The sequence below is a fragment of the Adiantum capillus-veneris genome, chromosome 8, assembly GCF_014529385.1.
Source record: "Adiantum capillus-veneris isolate H3 chromosome 8, ASM1452938v2, whole genome shotgun sequence".
Lineage (NCBI taxonomy): Eukaryota > Viridiplantae > Streptophyta > Polypodiopsida > Polypodiales > Pteridaceae > Adiantum > Adiantum capillus-veneris.
The window spans coordinates 13098235-13118035 of record NC_140938.1 but is presented as its reverse complement, the minus strand read 5'-3'; the positions used below and the strand labels follow the sequence as shown (position 1 = coordinate 13118035).

Genomic DNA, 19801 nt, shown 5'->3' with positions numbered 1-19801 from the left:
ACATGGTAAAAAAGAACTATTCAGTTTATGACAAAGAACATGGTAGAAAAGAACTATTCAGTCTATGCCTAGTGCACATTGGAGTGATCATCAAGCACGGTGGTCACAATTTTTTGAGCGATTTGAAAGTTTGATGGAGTATGGGCCTGGTAAAGCTAACCCTGTTGCAGATGCGTTAAGTCGCAAAGGACAGATCCTGGCTCTTGAGTCGAGATCCACAGTTTCTCTTCAGGGTGTGTCTTTCGACAACATAAAGAAACAATATGCAAATTCCGAGTTTAGTAAGCCATGGTTGCAGGCTCTTGCTTCCCAAGGGCCTAGCAACTATCTTATTCGTGAAGGTTTGTTGTATTTTCGTCACCGTCTATGTGTGTTGCCCTCTCTCAAGACAACCATATTGCACGATGCACATGACTCTCTCACGGGTGGGCACAAGGGAATGAACACCACTTTGAAAAAAATAGAAAGATTTTTTTATTGGCCTAAAATGCGGAAGGATGTGTTTCATTATGTCACACATTGCACCATTTGTCAAAAGGCAAAAGCTCCTCGGGGTAAGCAGCAAGGCCTCTTACTTCCACTATCTATTCTCAATGGACCTTTTCAAGATATTTCTATGAATTTTGTGACTAATCTTCCATCCAGTTTGCAATTAAGGAACACTCAATGTTTGACAATTATTGACCCTTTCAGCAAGTTTTGCATGTTGATTCCTTGCAAGGCCACAATCACCGCACAAGATGTAGTACAATTGTTCATAAAGCATTGGTATCCCCTCTGTGGTTTGCCAAAATCAATTGTTTCAGATAGAGATCTTAAGTTCACGTCCAATTTTTTGCGCGCACTCTTTGAAAATTTTGGCACTAAGTTGAATTTTTCATCGGCTTTTCATCCACAGTCAGATGGTCAAACAGAAATTTACAATCAGTTGGCTTTTGATGTTTTGAAGTCCTTTGTGCATGATCAGCAGTCTCATTGGGAGCTCTATCTCCCTTTGGCTCAAGCTATTTTGAATGACTTTTATTCCTCTGTCATTGGTCTCGAACTCCGTATGAGGCAGCTTTTGGACGTCCATTCCGGTCACTTTTGACTCGCTTGGTCAATCCAATGCCTGGTGTCAATGCTGAAAGTCAGTCGTTGGATGAGATTTCTGAGAGTGTTAAGCTTCGGCTAAGCAAGGCTTAAGAGTCTTACTAACGACAGGCTAACACGCATCGTCAGGATGTTTCTATCAAGGAAGAGGATTGGTATATTTAAGGATCATGAAGCAACGTCTTAAGCAAGTTGGAAAGAAGTGTCTTAAGTTGTCTTTCAGAATGTATGGTCCATTTCCTGTCATTAAAAAGATTAGAGGTTTCTATGAAATTGCAATTACCTAACTCATAGTCAATGCACAACGTTTTCCATGTTTCTTACATTTCCGAAGAAGAAGAGCCCGAGATCATCGCTGAAGTTGAAGTCATGGAGTCGGGGCAAGTGTTGTTGCATAGGTTTCGCTATGGTTCAAAGAAGGAAGTCAGATAGTACTTTTTGAAGTTCAAGGATTGAGGAACCCACGAGGCAGTGTGGGTCGAGGAAGAGTTTTTCAAAGATTACCCAGAGTTGCTGGAAAACTACAAGGAAGCCACGCAGCTCGGTACCAGTACCTGACTTTGAAAAGGAGGGGATGTCACGTGCACATCTGACCCTATGTGCATGTGGACAAGCTACATCAAATTTAGGGTTCAAGTCAGCTTAGGAAGTGTTCTGCACCTTTGTGAGCTTGTGCGCAAGCCGTGCATGTCCAGGCACTTAAGAGTAGTTGCATATCCTCTGGTTGCACACAACATGATCATCAGCATCACATTCAGAACCCATTATGAGCATTTTACAGTGCATAGAATCCATTTTCCCAATTTACTCAATTTTCACTTATTATTTATTAAGTGACTTTTATTAAAAAGCTGGGTAGGGCAAATTTGCTAAGTTACTATAAATGAAACCTAGCGCTAGCACTTTCTGACAAAGAGGCAGAAGAAGTTCCAACAACTTACAATGCACCTTCTCAGCAAGACCGACAGGAGGCCTAGCGTTTCCAGCCAACAGAGCGGATAGCATTTTTAGCTACAGATTCAACCTAACGTTTCTGCTACAGATCAAGACCAACGTTTTTGCTACACATCACCTGGCGTTTTTCAGTTGCAGAACTTGCCTAGCGTTTTGCAGTTTTCGGTGTCAGATCAGCCCCGGTGCATCAACATTTTCAGTTTTCAGCATTTAGCCATTGCAAATTTAGTCCCTAGCCTCGCAGATCTCACCTACCCACAGCAAATCCTCGCCATACCGTCGAGTCAGCCAGTGTTTTCAGATTCAACCCGCTGTCCGTAGATTTCAGCATCTGCGTTTTCAGCGCATTGTCGTCGTGTCGTCGCCCACGTCGACACAGTGAGTCATCGCCCTCGCCGTCCTTGCCGACACAGTATCAATATTCAAAAGAGAGTCATCAGTCAACAAATTTCAACTTTTCAGCCCTAGCGTTTTCAGATTTCACCCCGTCCTCGTCCTCGTCATCATTGTTGTTGACATCGTTGGCAAGTCCATTGCATCTAGACCATTGTACCAGATTTGTGCAATCAATAGCATAGACCTCTCTCGCCATAGAGAGGGGTGCCCTTGGAGGAGGGTTTGAGAACCGTCTGGATTGTACTCCTCTCTCTCTCTCTCTCTCTCTCTCTCTCTCTCTCTCTCTCTCTCTCTCTCTCTGTGTGTGTGTGTGTGTGTGTGTGTGTGTGTGTGTGTGTGTGTGTCTCTCAACACCTTCAGTCACAATAGCATTCACTTTGTTTGTGATCGTTGCACTCTCTCACTAAAGGAACAGAAGGCTCTCCCTTCCGTAAGTAAAGGAATCCTTGAGCACAGTTCGGAGCACTCATCTTGAGCAAAGTCAACATTCACTTCCGCTGCACCTTACACTTGAGGCTTAAAGAGTTGAGACCCAAGGGAGAGGGAGACAGGTGATGGATCATGACTCGAGAGAGATGGAGAGTGAGCCTTGAGGGAGAAGTGGAGCCTCAAGCTTGAGCCATGAGGCTTAAAAGCCTTGAGGCCCAAGGGAGAGGGAGAGGGAGAGAGAGGCTAGAGCCTGGCTTGAGGCAACTTCAAGCTTGAGCCTTGAGGGAGTATGAAGATTCAAGAAATGCCTTGAGACTTGGGGCTTATATAGAGAAGAGGAGAAGACCCCCTCTCCCCCCCCCCCCCCCCAAAAAAAAACCATTCAAAAGCGCCCAACAGCCCAATTTTTGAAAACTATCATACGGCCATATTTTTCAAATGCGCTGTTCCGGCCAGGCGTCTCGCTCACGTTCCACCCGTTTTGACCGGCGTCCCGCCCACCGTTCCGGTTATGAAAAATAAGGGAACATCGTTCCGCCATCGTTTCCATGCCGCCCCCTTAACCTATCTGGGAACGCGTTCTAGGAATGGGAAGGGCCCGTTCCCTGTTACTATGATGTGAACCCTATGTGCATGTGGACAAGCTAACTCTTATTTATAGGGTTTAGGATAGCCTACGACATTGAAATTCTCTTCTTCTTCTTCCTAAGAAGTGTTATGGCACCCTTATGAACCTGGCGCAAGACGTGCATGTGCAACAACTCTACAATAGTTGCATACCCTTTGATTGCACATGAGCACAGCCAGTGTTTGCTAGGTGTAGGCATTGGGAGCCACCGGCGCTTTCTCATCAGCAAGTCGCCCTCATGTAGCAGGTGTTGTCACAAGGGATGATTTGGCATGCACGCTTGGAAGAAAAATGGCCAAGAGGACAAGGAGAAACTGAAACTTGAAGAACTAATGAAGTTGTGGCCGAGGGGCCTAAAAAAGGGATTAGAATTTCTCAGCCTAAATTGTCCAACTTATGGAGCACCCCCCGAGGGGCCTAAAACCCAAAACATCAAAAGCTTGAACTCTGGCTGAGACTTCTGCGTTTTGCGCTGATAGTGCTGACATGGCAATTGTTCAGAATTCCGTGATCTGCATTGACTGCTGGCATGGCACAACTGTACAGATTTTCGTATATTGCATTGGCTGGATTGCTTGCAGAGTTACACAAGGCTTTTGGAGCAGATGCTTTTGGTGTGATTGCTTTTGGAACTAAGGCTTTTGGAGCTCTGCTTTTGGGCATCCCTTGTAAGTTTATAAGTGCCCAGAGGGCCACTTCTTGAAGACCATCTCGACGCAAAGTCTCGTAGAGAGTTGGACCCTCGAGAGTTGTACTTTGTGAAGAGCAATAATAAAGAAATACCAAAAGGGGTGCCAGTCTTTGGGGCCAATGCAGTGCGCCTTGGCTCGGAACTCCGTCGTGCCGTGTCGACTCTCTCTCTCTCTCTCTCTCTCTCTCTCTCTCTCTCTCTCTCTCTCTCTCTCTCTCTCTCTCTCTCTCTCTCTCTCTCTCTCTCTCTCTCTCTCTCTCTCTCTCTCTCTCTCTCTCTCTCTCTCTCTCTCTAAGTTCAACAATTTTGCAGTTTCTATTCATGTATAGCTATTAATTTATCGCTTAGAGTGTCCAAGCCTATAACAATGGTATCAAAGCTCAAAACGATTCTTCTTCTGCAGAGGATTCGATCCTTTTTGCAATACACATGGGTTCTCGCGGAGAATCCCATAGAAACGACACCCCTTTGACTGTTAGTTGCCGGGGGGATGAGGAAAAGTTGAAACCCAACGTGGGAACGACAGAAACCAACAGAGATTTTAGTAAATTTTCGATGGGGAATCTTGACAAAACGGAGTACAAATGTCAATTGCAAGTTGATCCCTGTGTGAAAAGACTGATCAACAACTCCAAAGACCCAAAATATGTGAATCACCTAAAGAATTACCCGATTGATGAGATCATAGCAGCTAAAAAAACGCAATTTTTTAAATAGAGTACAAAACGCGACGTTTTAAAACGTTCAATACGTTGCTTTGTTAAAAAACGTAGGCAACTTATAAACTTTAATAAAAGTTGGCTTGCCTTAGAGTTGAGGGTCTATAGATGTCAACTTTCCATATAATTATGTGCAACATTTGACTTCAATAAATTATATACCTTTGTGTCGACCCATATAATATAACACTTGTTATAAATAAAAAATAAAAAAAACCAACGTATTTTATTTTTATCCTCGAAAAATACGTCTAGTACGCGTATTAAACGCCCAGTATAAAACGTCCAATCACGTACCTTAGCTGCTATGGATGAGATTCACTCTCAAGATGGCGAGAGGCTATCAATTCTCCTCTCAACATGGTAAGGGAGCTCAAAAAAAGGCCAAGTACAAAAAAGTAGAATTTGTACACTCACGGAAAAGTTTAACAAAGCTCTTCAAAAGAAGATGAACTAATTAATGAAAGGCTTAAAGCATTCTCAAAAGAGAGGAAATCAAAGGTTCCAATAGTTTGTCATCCTCTAGTTCCAAAGAGGATGAGAAAAGGCGGAAGAAGAGGAGAAAAAGCCAAAAAAGCAAGAAAAACAAATTTATAAAAAAGTTTAGAAGGCAAAGGGAGCCATCTAGCAGCTCAAAGGAAGAAACTGTCCTTTGTTGATAGTTCAATCAGTGAACAAAAGAACAAGAAGACCAAGGAGTTCAAGGATGGGAACAAGCAATCAAGTTTGACACATTTTCAAGCTATTAGGACACCCATCAAGCCATTGAATTCATAGAAAGTTTAACGTCGCCTTCTCAAGAGGTCATTTCTCGGAACTACTACCATGTACATGTGGTAGTGAGATGTGTGAACACACTTAAGACCGTCGGGGCATTTTTTCCCTCACTAGGAGGTTTTTTCCCCAGTGCATTGTATATACGCACATCACTCTAGGGCTATCTTATCTTTCCATTGCACACTAAGTAATACACTCTCTGTTGTGTGCCTTGAGCTTCCTTTGTCTTCTCTAAGATGTGTGTGTTTCCTCTCAACCCTAATTCCAACAATTGGTATCAGAGCAAGTAGCATTCTCCCGGGCTTAGTCGTCAACGTTGCTAGCAGACGCTTGCTCACCTTCTCAGATTTTAGTGAGCTTTGGTGAGCGTCAACACGTCGACAAAATACTTTGGGATAGCTTGTAGAGCTAGGTTCCTCAGATTTTCAATTCGAACTCATTTCGGCCTCCGTTTCCACTACAGGTAGTGTTGTGCAGACAATTTCGTCATTTTGTGCAGAATTTCTGTCAGTGCCGTTTTCTGCATAACACGTCCCTTTCTACCGTAAGTGTTATATAGCACGTGTTGGTCCCGCTTCATGTCTCCTCTTTTCAGACAGTTTTCACATCAGGTGCAAACATTCGCCATGGTTGACAAAAACACACATGTATTCAAGATGTTTACTGCTGAGGATAAATCGGATGGGTACAATTACCCTATGTGGGCTTACATGATGCACCATGTCCTTGTGTCAAAGGGCGTTTGGAATATTGTGTAGGACATTGGTATACGTCTTGGTTCTAAGGATGTAGGTGATGTTGAGAATGTTGCAGGTTTTGGTGGCAGGGTTGCTGCTGCCATAGCTGTTTTGCCTACGGCTGAGCAAGCTCGTTGGGATGTAAGAGATGTACAGGCTCGTGCACTTATTGCGTTGTTTGTGAAGCGCAATATTACTCCTCACATTCTTCAGCAAAATCTGCAAAACATGCTTGGGATATTCTAGCTAGTCTTTATGCAAGTCGCAATAAGGCTAATATTGCATTATTGCGTGAAGAGCTGGAGTTGAAGATTTTTTTTTTTTTTAGAAAAAGATCCTTCTATTAGTTAATGAAAACTGCCCATAGGGCTACATCCACCTCTCAAGAGAGGGCTACAACAAGCATGGTGGGGAGACTCTCCCAATGAAAAAACAGCATATGTACAATGAGGCTAAATCAAGAGATGGGAGGAGGGAAAAGCCACACAGGTGGACAGTAGTGCCATCTGAGCACCCCCTGGACCATGGAGTAGAACGGCCCAGGGCGCCAGAGACGAAGGAAAGCCTCGCGGCGCTCCCGCATGCGGTCGGAGCTGCCCTGTAGTCCCTCAAGCTGTCCTCTGAGAGTATGGATCAGCTCTAGCCAAAAGTCACGAACAGTCTCTGCTGGTGGTACAAGGCGAGCCTCAAAGATGCGGAAACAACGGGCCCGCCAGATGAACCAGAGAGATAGGCCGCTGATGAGCTCCCAACACTCCGCTCTCTCACTGCTCCCCTCAAGCTGTCCTCTGAGAGTATGGATCAGCTCTAGCCAAAAGTCACGAACAGTCTCTGCTGGTGGTACAAGGCGAGCCTCAAAGATGCGGAAACAACGGGCCCGCCAGATGAACCAGAGAGATAGGCCGCTGATGAGCTCCCAACACTCCGCTCTCTCACTGCTCCACTCTTGTGGAGTAAGGTCTGTAGCAGGCTGGAGTGTAGGTCGACCCCCCTGTATCACTATCATCCTGCTGGTGGAAGATAGCTCAAACTGAAGTGCCGGGCCCGTGAGGGTGGACCAAGCCGCCGCCCCCCAAGTGTACTGTCGAGCCGTGGAAAGGGCAGGCATCAGCCGAAGAACTCGTAGCCACACCTGCTGGGCCGAGGGACAGTCCCAAAGACAGTGTCGCTGACTCTCCACCAACTGGTCACAGGCTGTACATGCGGCCGAGAGACCACAATGTATAAGCCAGCTCCCTACTACTGTGGCTCTATGTGCAACCAACCACTGGAACAAGGTGACGCGCCTCGGCTGTCTGGAGTCCCACAGCCTCTGCCAAAAAGCTGCCAAGAACTCAACTGTGAGACCCTCCTCTTGCCAATGACGTGCTGCAGCGGGGCGGGCCTCTCTCTGTGCTGCAAGTATATGACGTCCAAGCCGAACAGTGTACTGAAAGAAAGGGACTCCTGGGCGGTCTGCAGAAGAGAATGGGTCCCTCCAAAGCCACTCACCAGGATCCCACTGTACTCATGCCAGTGGACAGCACTCCCAAGCCCATAGCCTCCAGTGTCCTGTCTCAAGAGCTGCTGGGTCAGGGTCTATGACGCAAGTCCTCCCACAGATGCCCACAACTCGGATCCTCTGGAAACAACACTCTGCTACCTGCGGGGCCTCTACTGCAACTCTCTGTAGTCGTCCCCCACCCTGAAGCTCGAAGAACAGGGTTGGGACAGTCTCTGAGCAAGCCCTGACTGAAATGAGAACCTCCAGTCGTGTGAAGGCTCCCATCCACCGGGGTGCCACTGGCTCGAGAGACGTGAGCCAGTCAACTGGAACTGACTCTGAGATGTCCTGACACATGCTCTGAACCCCTCTCATGCCTTGTAGCTGGACAACCTGCACCTCCTCTGACAAACCTGTGAACTCTAGCCAGTCACCTAGAGAGCGCGCTGGACCTGCTGCCATGGGACCCCAAGAAACATGAGGCCTACTCCCAACCAAGTGGCCTCGCTGAGTGCTAACCATGGGGTTCTAGACGAGGGGCTGCCGTAGGCGCTCCTCCGTGCACGTCGGCTGTCTCTGCTCTAGGCCACGCCGTAATAGCTCCCAAGAACGAAGCAGACTCACAGCAAATCGGTCCTCCAGTCTCCTGCTCAAACCAACTCGACGCAACTCTGTAAAGATCCATCTGGTCGAAGGTTGCCAAGGGCCTCCTGACCGAGGCACCCTGGCACGAAGCCTCTGCAACAAGAACTCCTTCCAGGGCTCCTCGCCTGGAAGAAGTCCTCTGACGACGAACTTCCCAAGAAGGGCTCTGCTCTGCTGTGCTGGATCAATGATCCCAAGCCCTCCCTGAGAACAAGGAAGTGTGATGACCGACCAAGCCACCTTGGCTCGGGCAATCTGAGTGTCGCGACCTGACCAAAGGAAGTTCCTGATCAGCCTCTGTACCTGGCTGATGCAAGAACTCGAGAAGATCCAGCAAGAAGTGATGTACCACATAGTCGCCAACAACACCTGGTTGGCAACTACTACTCTACCAGCCAGCGAAAGTCGGGCTGAGCTCCAATGTAACAGCTTTCTCTTGATGGACAGGAGAAGAGGAGCAATCTGCTGCTCGGGGGACAAATCCAAACCAACCTGACAACCCAAGTACCGAACTGCAGTCCCTGGAGGAATCCACCTGAAACCCTCTCCTGGCATCCAATCTGGCACAGGAGCACTACCAACCGAGAAAGCCACTGTCTTTCTCCAGTTGATCAGTGCGCCCGATGCACAGCAGAAGGTCTCCAAAGCCTGCCCACATCTGTGTAAATTGGCCTCCTGGCCCTCTAAGTACAAGGCTGAGTCGTCGGCATACTCAGCGTCCAGAAGCTCATCTCCCCGTAGAGGGAGTGCTAAGCCCCTCAAACCAACCTGCTGTGACACCAAAAATCTGCTCATCGCCTCCGCATAGAACAGAAAGAGAAAGGGGGCAAGAGGACAATCCTGTCTGACCGATCGTGTGAGCATGAAGCGCTCACCTCTACCTCCTGCCAAAAGCACCTGACTGTGAGCTTGTCTGTACAAAGCTGACACCCCTCTGATCCAAGCCTCTGAGAAGCCTATCCTGCGTAGCGTGCCCTCTAGAAAGTCCCAATCGACTCTGTCGTATGCCTTCTCAAAATCGAGAAGAAGAATCACAAGGTCCTCCCCACGGAGCCGTGCAAGGGCAGAAGCCTCCCAAAAAGTGAAGATGTTGTCAAGGATACTACGTTCCTTGACAAAACCTGTCTGAGTCCCATGTATAAGGCTCTCCAAAAGTGGCTGAATCCTGAAACTCAGAGCCTTGGCAAGAATTTTGTAGGCTGAGTTGAGAATGGTGATGGGGCACCACTGTCGAATCTCATCCAAGGAGCCACCCTTCTTAGGAATGAGGTAAATCAGACCCTCAATCATGCTATCCGGCATCACTCCTGTGTGCAGAATGTACTGAAAGGCACTACAAAGATCTGGGCCAAGCAGGTCCCAATACTCCAAGAAGAAGCTGGGAGTCAGCCCATCCTCACCTGGACAGCTACCACGAGGGAGGGCCCTAAGAGCCGTGTGCAGCTCCTCAAGCTGAAGAGGTAACTCAAGCCTTTGCCGCATCTCCTGAGTCACAAGACAGGGCATCTGTGCCCAAACCTGCTCCCTGCATACATCCTGTCTCTCTGACTCGGGCTCAGCCGACAGTAGCTCACGGTAAAAGTCAGTAGCGACTGCACGCATATCCTCAGGCTCACAAACAACTGACCCATCGGGTCTCCTCAACTGATTGACCTTGGCATGCGAGTGCAGATGTCCCACTGTCTCAAAAAAACCACCTGTCACCCTGTCACCCACCTGAGTCCACTGAGATGCCTGTCGATGAAAGGCAAACTCATGGCGCCTCTCCTCTGTGCAAGCAAGCTCCTGTCAAGCTTGCTGTAACTGCTCCTCCAACCATGGACTGTCTGGATGCTGCTCCTGCATCCTCTGTAGTGAAGCAATGCCTCGTATGAGACGCTGCACCTCCTCTCTCGCTGCAGCCCGTCGAGCCAGAGACTCCTGGAGAAAGAAGAGGCTAAGCTGAGCTAGGCCTGAGGCCACTCTGTCTGCAGGTGGAGCCTGGCTGTCCATGCCCTCTGTCCATAGAGCCTCGACCCTCTCTTTGAGCGCCGAGTCCAACAAGACCCGCTCTGGGATGCGAAGCATCGTGCTCCCACTCCTCTGCCTATCTGCCACTGTGAGAATCACTGGTGCATGGTCCGAGAAGGATGTCCCTGCCAGGATGCCCACTGATCCCCCCAAGTCACTGAAGTGGTCACTAGTGTAGAAGCGATCTATGCGCGATAGATTCACTCCTCCCACTCTGCGGTCCGATCTAGAAGGCAAGACTCTCTGGAGGCCTCACAAAGCCAAAATGCTGCCATGTATCCGAGACCCTCAGCGTCATACAAAACCTCTCCCAAGCTGCTAACTCGACTCCATGCACAGTAGCATGGCTGCCTCCGATCCTGTCAGAAGGGTCCTCCAACATGTTGAAGTCCCCTCCTACACACCACTGGTCAACCTGTGGCAAAGACTCAACAATCTGTGACCAAAACTCTGCACGAGCACTCGCCACATTGGGGGCATAGATGTTCAGGAAACCCACAAGGCTACCCTGAACCTGCATAGTAATCCACTGAGCCCTGCCTGGTACAATAATCCCTCTGCCCACAATGGCCTGCTGAAGTGAGTCCGCAATAGTCATACATACCCCACCCTGGATGCCTCCAGGTCCAAAAGCAGCTGACCAAAAGGTATCATAGCGTCCACCCAAAATCTGACCACATCGCCGAATGCGGCTCTCAGACAAATGGTGCTCCTGAAGCATAAGGAGATCAATCTCTCCTCCCACAAGGCAACGCTGAAGCTCCTGACGCAATCGGCCCCGCTGTCGCTGAAACTGGGGCCCACCTAGTCCCTGCACGTTCCACGAGACGATCCTCATGGGGAGCGAGAGAGAACAGATGCTGCCGCAGCAGCAAGACGAGCTATCTTCGAAGCAGGCTTGGATGGGGAGTAATCCGCATCCGAGCGTCCTCTAGATAGGCGAGACTGCAGTGAGTGCCTGGTCCAAGCCCAAGCAGAGCGAGCCGTGCGTAAAGCAACCTCCTCTGTCCAGGAGTCCTCATGAATGAATACATAGCAAGGCAAACACTGCGTATCAGCAAAAAAGTACACCACAATGTGTCTACATCCTGCTGAGTCTGGGGGTGTCACCGCAAACTTGGCCAGTGGCCACAACGTCTGCAGCAAATCTGTAACGCCAAGTTCTCCCATGTGGTGAGAGAACTCGAGAACCTGTGTATGCAACCATCCCACCACTGAGTCGAGGGACCACTCTGTCTCAGTCCTGCCACAGAGGGGGAAGGAGCAACCAACTGCTGAGTCCAAGGCCTCTGTCCCCCTAGCGGCGAGGAACAAAGCGTGGACTCTGAAGCAGGCTGCCTCGTGGTCTGCTGCGGAGTCGCCAAGAAAACGAGTAAACCCGTAATCGAAGAAATCCCAGCGGCGTCGGAGGTCAATGCTCGTCAAACCACGAGGGATAGCTGCAAGAGGAGATGTCTGAATCTGCAGAGGGGGCCGCATGAAGGGCTGACCCTCTCTCGCTAGGCGACTCGTGGCAAAGGCGCTGCCAAGAGATCTCCTAGCCGCCGGTGAGGGTCCAGTCTCCTGAGCCGACTGAGGTACTGAAGCAGGAGGAGGGGGAGAAGGGGCTGGGGGGGGCGGGGGAGAGGAGAAGCGGGGTGGGGCGGCAGAGACATGGGGGGGGGCGAGATGGGGGGTGAGCGGTAGCAGAGGGCGGGGGAGGGCATGAGGAGGAGGAGGGGAGATCGGAAGGCGGAGCGGCTGGCGAGGGTGAAGCGGAGGTGGAGGCTGGAGAAGGAGGCTCCTCCTGCTCAAGAGGCCCAAAGCGGTTCCCCGTGGGAACCCACTGCTGCTGAGTAGGCACCTGGGGGCCACTCTGAGTGCCAGGCTGACGCTGTGGCCCCTGGCGTCGACGGCCACGGGCCTGCTGCCACCCCTCCTCCGCTGGAGCCCCAGGCTCGGAGGGTGGCGCTGAATCTATGCTCTGTGTCGCTGGCTGTGGCTGCGGCCCAGCCTTGGCAGGTTGGGGCTGAGGCTAGGGTGCGGGTCGTGGTCTCCTCCGTGGACAGGCCTTTGCTAGGTGGCTCATCTGTCTGCAAATGAAGCACTGGTTCGGGAGACCCGAGTACTCCACACTCTGTCGAAACCAACCCCCACTCACCCGAGGCAAAAGGATGACCTTCGGGAGCGTGTGGGTATCTCTGACCAAAACTCGAACTGAAGGGATGCCAGCCGCCTTGGCAGCTACTGATGCTGCCGTACGAGGTGTCTCCAAGACTGTCCCGATGGCGGAGCCAATCCTGGAGAGAAGTGGAAGGTACTCCCTCCGTAAACCCGGAAAGCAGACTGAGATGGGGATGTCTGCCTCCTCTACTAGCACATCCGAAGTCGGGTCAAAACCATGTCGCCACTGTCGAAAGTGGGCGCGTGATGCTCGGATGGCCAGTGGACTCATAGCAATGACCTTGGAAGCCATCTCGGAAGTCTCGAACTCAATCTGGTAGTACCCCCGTCCGAGAATCTGGACATCCAAGATCTTGCCCACCTCTAAGAGAAGGCAGGCTTGGAGAAGGTCTCGCAGCCCTCCTCTGCTAGGTCGAGTGCCGAGAACCTTGCAGATGACCGAAGTCGCCTGCAATCTCTCTACCTCTGCGGCAAGGCTCGCTTGCTCTGTAGGCGAGAGAGCAAGTCGAATGGTGGGCTCAGCGGGGTCGGGCGAGGGGGCTTCATCAGAGTCCCTCTGTGGCGAAGCTGGAGCCTCCATTTGTGTCTGCTGCTGTAGGGGAGGGGCAGAGAAACGTAGTCGAAAAACGAAGCTTTTGCAGGACCGAACCCGTCACTGGTACTGGCGAGGCCCGACGAGCAGGATGGCCGTCGTGAGGAAGGATTGGGAGGCGGGGCTGGGGGGCTGAGGCAGAAAACGGGGCGGCAGGCGGGAGTGGGGAAAGCTGGCGAGCAGGTGGGCAGGGCGGGCATAGGGCTGCGGGCAGGCTGGGCAGCGCGCTGGCGTACGCGCAGCAGGTACAGGCGGCGAGGGCAGGGGGGGAATGGCCAACGGTGGCGCGCGAGGGCAGGGGGGGGAGGGGCAGGGGGAGGTTGCGATGGCGAGTGGGTAGCGCAACAGCAACAGCAAGCTCGAAGTCCGAAAGATTCAACGGAGTGTTGTCTGGAGTTGAAGATTATGCATGAGGAAGATGAAATGGACACTTTCCTTGCTGGTGTCAAGGATATTAGTGAGCACCTTATTCTGCAAGCAAAGTCGTTTCCCTTGTGCAGACTTTCTTGATGCTTTGCCAGATTCTTACCAGACTTTTGATAGTACTTGGAGACTTATGACCCAAGGAAATCCAGAAGTTGTCAAGTTTAATGCATTATGCACATTGCTATTGCAAGAGTCACTTTCCAAATAAAACCTGGCTAAACAGCGTGCGATTGAACAGGCCTTTATTGCTACTCAAAGAAAAGATGATATCAGCAATGTAGCCACTTCTCATGGTTCTTCTACGAGTGGTAAATCACATGTTCCTAAGGCTTCTGCTGGCAACAATTTGTCTGAGAATTTTGGTGAAAAGGGCAAAAAGAAGATACGTTGCCATTATTGTAAAGCTAATGATCACTTGATCAAGCAGTGTCCTAAGTTGAAGGCAAAAGAGGCTAAGAAGAGAGAGGTTGGTTCCACTATAAATGCAACTATTGTTGAGTCTTCTATGAAAGGAGATTGTGATGTTGATGTTCATGCAGAATGGGCTTTTAGTGCAGAGTGCACTTATGATCCTTATGTCCATGATGCATGTATGTCAGTAGCTGCATATGCTCATGTCTGGTACTTTGACAGTGGTGCTACAAAGCACAATACCTCTCATCGTGACTTGTTTATCTCTCTTGAAGATATCCCTCATGAAAATTCAATAGCTTGTGCCAACAATGTCTCTTATCCGACCAAGGGAGTTGGAAAGATTCTGCGAATGGCAGTTCTTTCACATTTGTTGATGCACTTTAGGTCAAAAATTCAGCGAGTAAAAAGGGCAGCAGATCCAACGTTTTCAAGACAGCCCGATCAGCATTTTTCTATCAGCAGCATGTACAGCAAGAGATAGCGATTCACCGTCGTCATCCACTCATTGCATCATAGCCTCTCAAGTTTGCATCAGAGTCTTGTACCAGATTGTGCAATCAATAGCATAGACCTCTCTCGCCATCGAGAGAGGGGCCCTTGGAGGAGGGTTTGACAACTTGTTGGTGTCGTATTCTTCTCTCTATCTCTCAGTCTAAGCACCTTCACGCACAGTGTCTATTCACTTTGTTTGTGATCACTTGCACTCTCTCACTAAAGGAACGGAAGGCTCTCTGTAACAGACTTGGACACTCCAAGTCAAGAATCAATCGCGACAGCACCAAATAACCACTTCAAAACAATTCACAGATCACAATAGATTTGCACTGGCCCGGCGGAGTTCCGTGCCTAGAGATATTGGCCCCAAAGACTGACGCCCCTTTCGGTATTTCTTTTTATATTAATCAGATCAAAGTACAAGAGAGTGGCTAGGGTTTCACTCTCAGACTCTGCGTCCAGATGCTCTGAGAAGTGAAGCCCTCACCACTTATTTAAAGATACAAGGGATGCCCAAAAGCAGAGCCCCAAAAGCTTTTAAAATAAAAAGCATCAATTCTCTCTCTCTTAGAGAGTCTTTTCTCTTTTTTTATAAAAAAAGCAAAATTCGCGTCGCTCATCATTTTTATAAATTATTAAAATAAAAAATATAAAAAAATCAAGCCTCCGCGATTTCCAGGCAGAAATTAGGGTTTGCAAGAATTTTAGGGTTTCTGGCAGAAATTAGGGTTTCTGCTGTCCGCCACGTCATCACTTTATTACATACCCCCCTCTTGAAAGCATTGTAATCGACCGCGATTACGCCTGCAAAACCGACAAAAGCCATAAACCGTCTTAGCAGACACTGACTGTTAGTACCTACGTACTAGGAACATACATCTAGCACATGTACAAAATCGGAAAGTCACATCACACAACATCACAGAACATCACCAGACATCAAAGGACATCACATGACATTCAACATTCATTCGGATCTTAGACCATGATTTATCGGCAATGTAGCTAGCAATCACATCTAGGTCCAATCGGGACCTCATCGATGTCCGATTGACTAACACCTATTGCAACCATGTCTATTCGAGATCAATCAGACCAAAATGCTGCAGCCATTTCGGCTATCAGTTCCTGCACTCAAAAGAAGTCAAGAACAAATCAGTATCATTATCAGGAATTCCATTTCATAAAGTCATCCAGCAGAATACTGTCAGCTCTCAGTATCCCTAAAGCTCAAAGAGACATCAGTGACTTTAGTATCAAAATCGAGGCATCGTTGACAAGGGAGCAGAGTGACTCCCCTCTTGTGCATCCCACTACACCAAATCTCCGGCCAAGCTGAATTCTGGGTTCCGTTTGGAGTAGACTATGCTAAACCAAAACATCGAGGTAAAGTTTCACAATCCGAGGAGTATCTGCTAGGTCCTCCTCCTCCATCCACTTCGCATCAAATGCAGGAAATTTCTTGAACTTAACCAAGAACCGCCTTCGGACTTTACCTTTCTACGTATCGTTATGTGCCAAAATCTGTTCAGGAACAAGGATCTCCTCCTTTTCTTCCACTTCGGGTTGCTCATCAGGCTCCCCATCATCAGGCACATCACCCTTAACAGGTTTCAAGAGACTCACATGCAATGCATTGTGAATCCTCCAAGTATTTGGCAGTTTCAATCGGAAGGAGACATCATTTATCTTGTCAGTGATCTGGAAAGGTCCATAGTATCGCATACTAAGCTTTGGAAAAAGCCTCTCCTTTCCCTTTTTCTTTCGTAGACGTGCCTTCTCAAAAGGTAAGAGCACCCAATCATCCTCCTTCAATTTCAAGTTGCGACGATGGCGATCCGTTGCCTTTTTCTGTCGTTCTTGAGACTCTTGCAAAGTCTCGCGAACCTTGGCAAAAGCCGTATCCAAATCTCGCGAATATTCATCCGCTTCAAATATCTAATCTTTCGTGCTCAGGAAGGATGGAACCTTCGCAACACTTTCAACAATCTCACATGGTGTCGTCCCCGTCGAAGAGTGTATCGTGTTTTTGTAGGCAAATTCCACCAAAGGTAAGTTCTTTTCCCATTGAATCTTTTGATCCGAGATACAAGACTTCAATAAATCTAAAATCACTGAATTGGCAATCTCAAATTGCCCGTCAGTCTGCAAGTGTAACGATGACGAGAACTGCAATTACATGCCAATGTTCTCCCAAATTGCCTTCCAAAACAAACTCATAAATCTGGGGTCTCTGTCGGAGACAATCGTCTCAGACGTGCCATGTAATCGGAAAATCATCGTGATCATTCTGTGTTCTCGAGAGATCAAAAATGAAATCCATTTCAATACTTTTCCAGGGGCTGGTGGGTATGGGTAAAGGCTTTAACAATCCCTGTGCCTTATGCCTATCAAAATTGACCTTCTGGCATACTAAGCAACTGCGCACAAACTCTTCCACATCCTTTTTTTGAGTCTCGGCCCAAAGAAGTATCTCTCTACCCCCTTCATGGTGGTAGCAATGCCGCAGTGACTCGTAAAAGGTGGACAGTGGAATTCAGTCATAACCTTTTCCCTCAACGGTTGTGTAACGCACAACATAGTCTTTTTCATCAAGTAGCCTTCCCGAAGGGAGTATCCACCTACTGTCTCCCCATCCCGTATCCGTGTGAAAATATCTGCAAAATCTGTATCTGTGGCATACTGATCGACTATATCCTCGAAGCTCCTATGATGTATCGCGGAAATAGCCAGATCCAACAGCTTCCAAGACAAAGCATCTGCCACCACATTCTTCTATCCCTGCTCATGGACAATCTGAAAGTGAAACTGTGACAAGATGTTCGCCCACCGCATCTGCTTTTCCGAAAGCTGCTTCTGTGACAAGAAGTAGCGCAAACTCTAATGGTCTATAAAGACAGTAAAATCCTCTCCGAGTAGGTAGTGCCGCCACTGAGTAAGAGCATGGATCACTGCCAAAAGCTCTTTCTCATATATCTGTGTTGTCATCTCCGGCCTAGAGCCTCTCCGAGTAGGTAGTGCCGCCACTGAGTAAGAGCATGGATCACTGCCAAAAGCTCTTTCTCATATATCTGTGTTGTCATCTCCGGCCTAGAGAACAATCAGCTCTCATAAGCAATGACATGGCCTTCTTGCATCAAGACCGCACCCAAACTACGACCACAAGCATCACAATATACTTCAAATGACTTTTGCAAGTCCGGCAAAGTCAAAACTGGTCCCGTAGTCAATTTCTCTTTCAATGTCTGAAAGGCAGTCGCTTCTGTGGATCCCCACGAGAAAGGGACTCCTTTCTGTGTCAAGATATGCAAAGGGGAAGCAACCTCTGCACACTTTCGTATGAACCACCTGTAGTACGAACACATTCCAACTTCATGGACATTCTTCCAATCGGGCCAATCACGTATAGTCTCTATCTTGGCCGAATCCACTTGCACTCCTGCTGTTGAGACAAAGTGTCCCAAAAAGTGTATCTCTGAAGCAGATGATCTCTATGTTCTGCCTCATTCTTGGAGAAAACAATGATATCATCAAAGAAAGTGCCAACAAATAGCCTCTACTCTCAAAAAATCCTGTCCATCATCCGGTTAAATGTCGCAGGAGCATTGGTTAAACCAAAAGGCATCACCAAAAAACTCAAATAACCCAAAAGTCGTCCGAAAAGCTGTCTTGTAGACGTCTTCCGGCGCAATTCGGATCTGATGATATCCACTCTTCAAGTCAATCCTCCTCAAGCACGAGGATCCCTGTAACCTGTCGAGTATATCATCGATCCTAGGAATCGGAAATCTGTTCTTGATGGTGATTTTGTTGAGAGCTCTATGATCAATGCACATTCTCCAAGGTCCGTCTTTCTTCAAATCCAACAACAATGGAGAGCAGTACGATGAAGTACCAGGCTGGTGTAGCGCGCATAATGTGTCGTGCTCTCTATAGTGGGTGGTCCTCAGTGCAATGTGCGTGACAATCTCACTCAAACAGGCTGAAAACAAGAAACAATAGACACACCCTAGCTCACAGAGACACGACAGCAGCAGTAGAGTAGACCACAACAAGTGACTCGACTATCTCAAAGCACCGATACAAACTCTGGCGTGGCAGCACACTCAGCTCCAGCCCAGGACTCACAGGTACAATGGGGTGTCGAGGCTCAGATGTGCAAGTATGGTGAAGACGTGCTCTGTGTAGACTCACTGCTCTCAACGACGATGTTGGACCAAAGGTAAAGAAGATGATCCGATGACCAACCGCTACTACTCATATGTCACACCATAAAGGGCCACCAACGGCTCATAAATGTCAACCATGTGGTGACCTGGCCACGATGTCCACTAGACCACTGTCGGTACTGCACTGCAACGTGTCATTCCCAACCCAGAGGGTCCGTCCAGTGTGAAACAGCCTAGACCAACTGTACTAACTGTGTCCCGTGAAAGTGACACTATAGCCTGCTACAGGTTGCCCGCCACAAGACCGCTCACCGTCTCGGTGAGAGGAAATACTGAAAAAACTGTGAAAGAAAACCATTAGGTACTGCATCTGTACATCATTCTTGAAGCAGGTTCTAGGCCTAAAAGTGGAGTTTAGACACACTGCACTGCTTGCAAACGTTTTAAGCCTTTGGATAGGCGGGACTCAGTATGATTGCATAATCCAAGAATCCCAATTGGCTAAACAGAATAAAGCTCCACAGCAAAGAGATATGCTCGGTTTGGATCCAGCGCATCTTTATTATTGATAACCATAGTGAGAGGAAAATGACTTGGTCCATGCTTGCAGATAACCTTGCCACACTTTTTGCAACAACACTCTTCTCGAAAGGAGGGATGACCATAAGCCCGAGTAACACCGCAAGGAGGGATGACCATAAGCTGGAAAGGAGGGATGACCATAAGCCCGAAAAACTTGATGAGGCTGAGGAAAATTTGAAGGGCAAGAGGGTGCCTGTCAAAATTCAAGCCGTGGCTTTGACATTTTTGGGGTATTGGACAAATCTACACCATTTCTGTAGGGCACCGCCTACATTCTTCTTGCAAGCTCCAAGAGCTCGCTAGGGTTTCCAAAAAACTTGATGTTTGTGTCACTTGCGTGCTTGTGCATGGAATCTTGGTAGCCTACTTTTATGTTGTCAAAGCTTGTGATGTGTTGTG

The 19801-nt window shown here is 48.5% G+C and overlaps 1 protein-coding gene across 2 annotated transcripts in view; it reads right to left on the bottom strand.

Moving 5' to 3' along the window:
- LOC147451688 (uncharacterized) overlaps positions 1–19801 on the bottom strand; it is a 49797-nt gene that overhangs the window by 15281 nt on the left and 14715 nt on the right. The gene's annotated exons all lie outside the window — the stretch shown is intronic.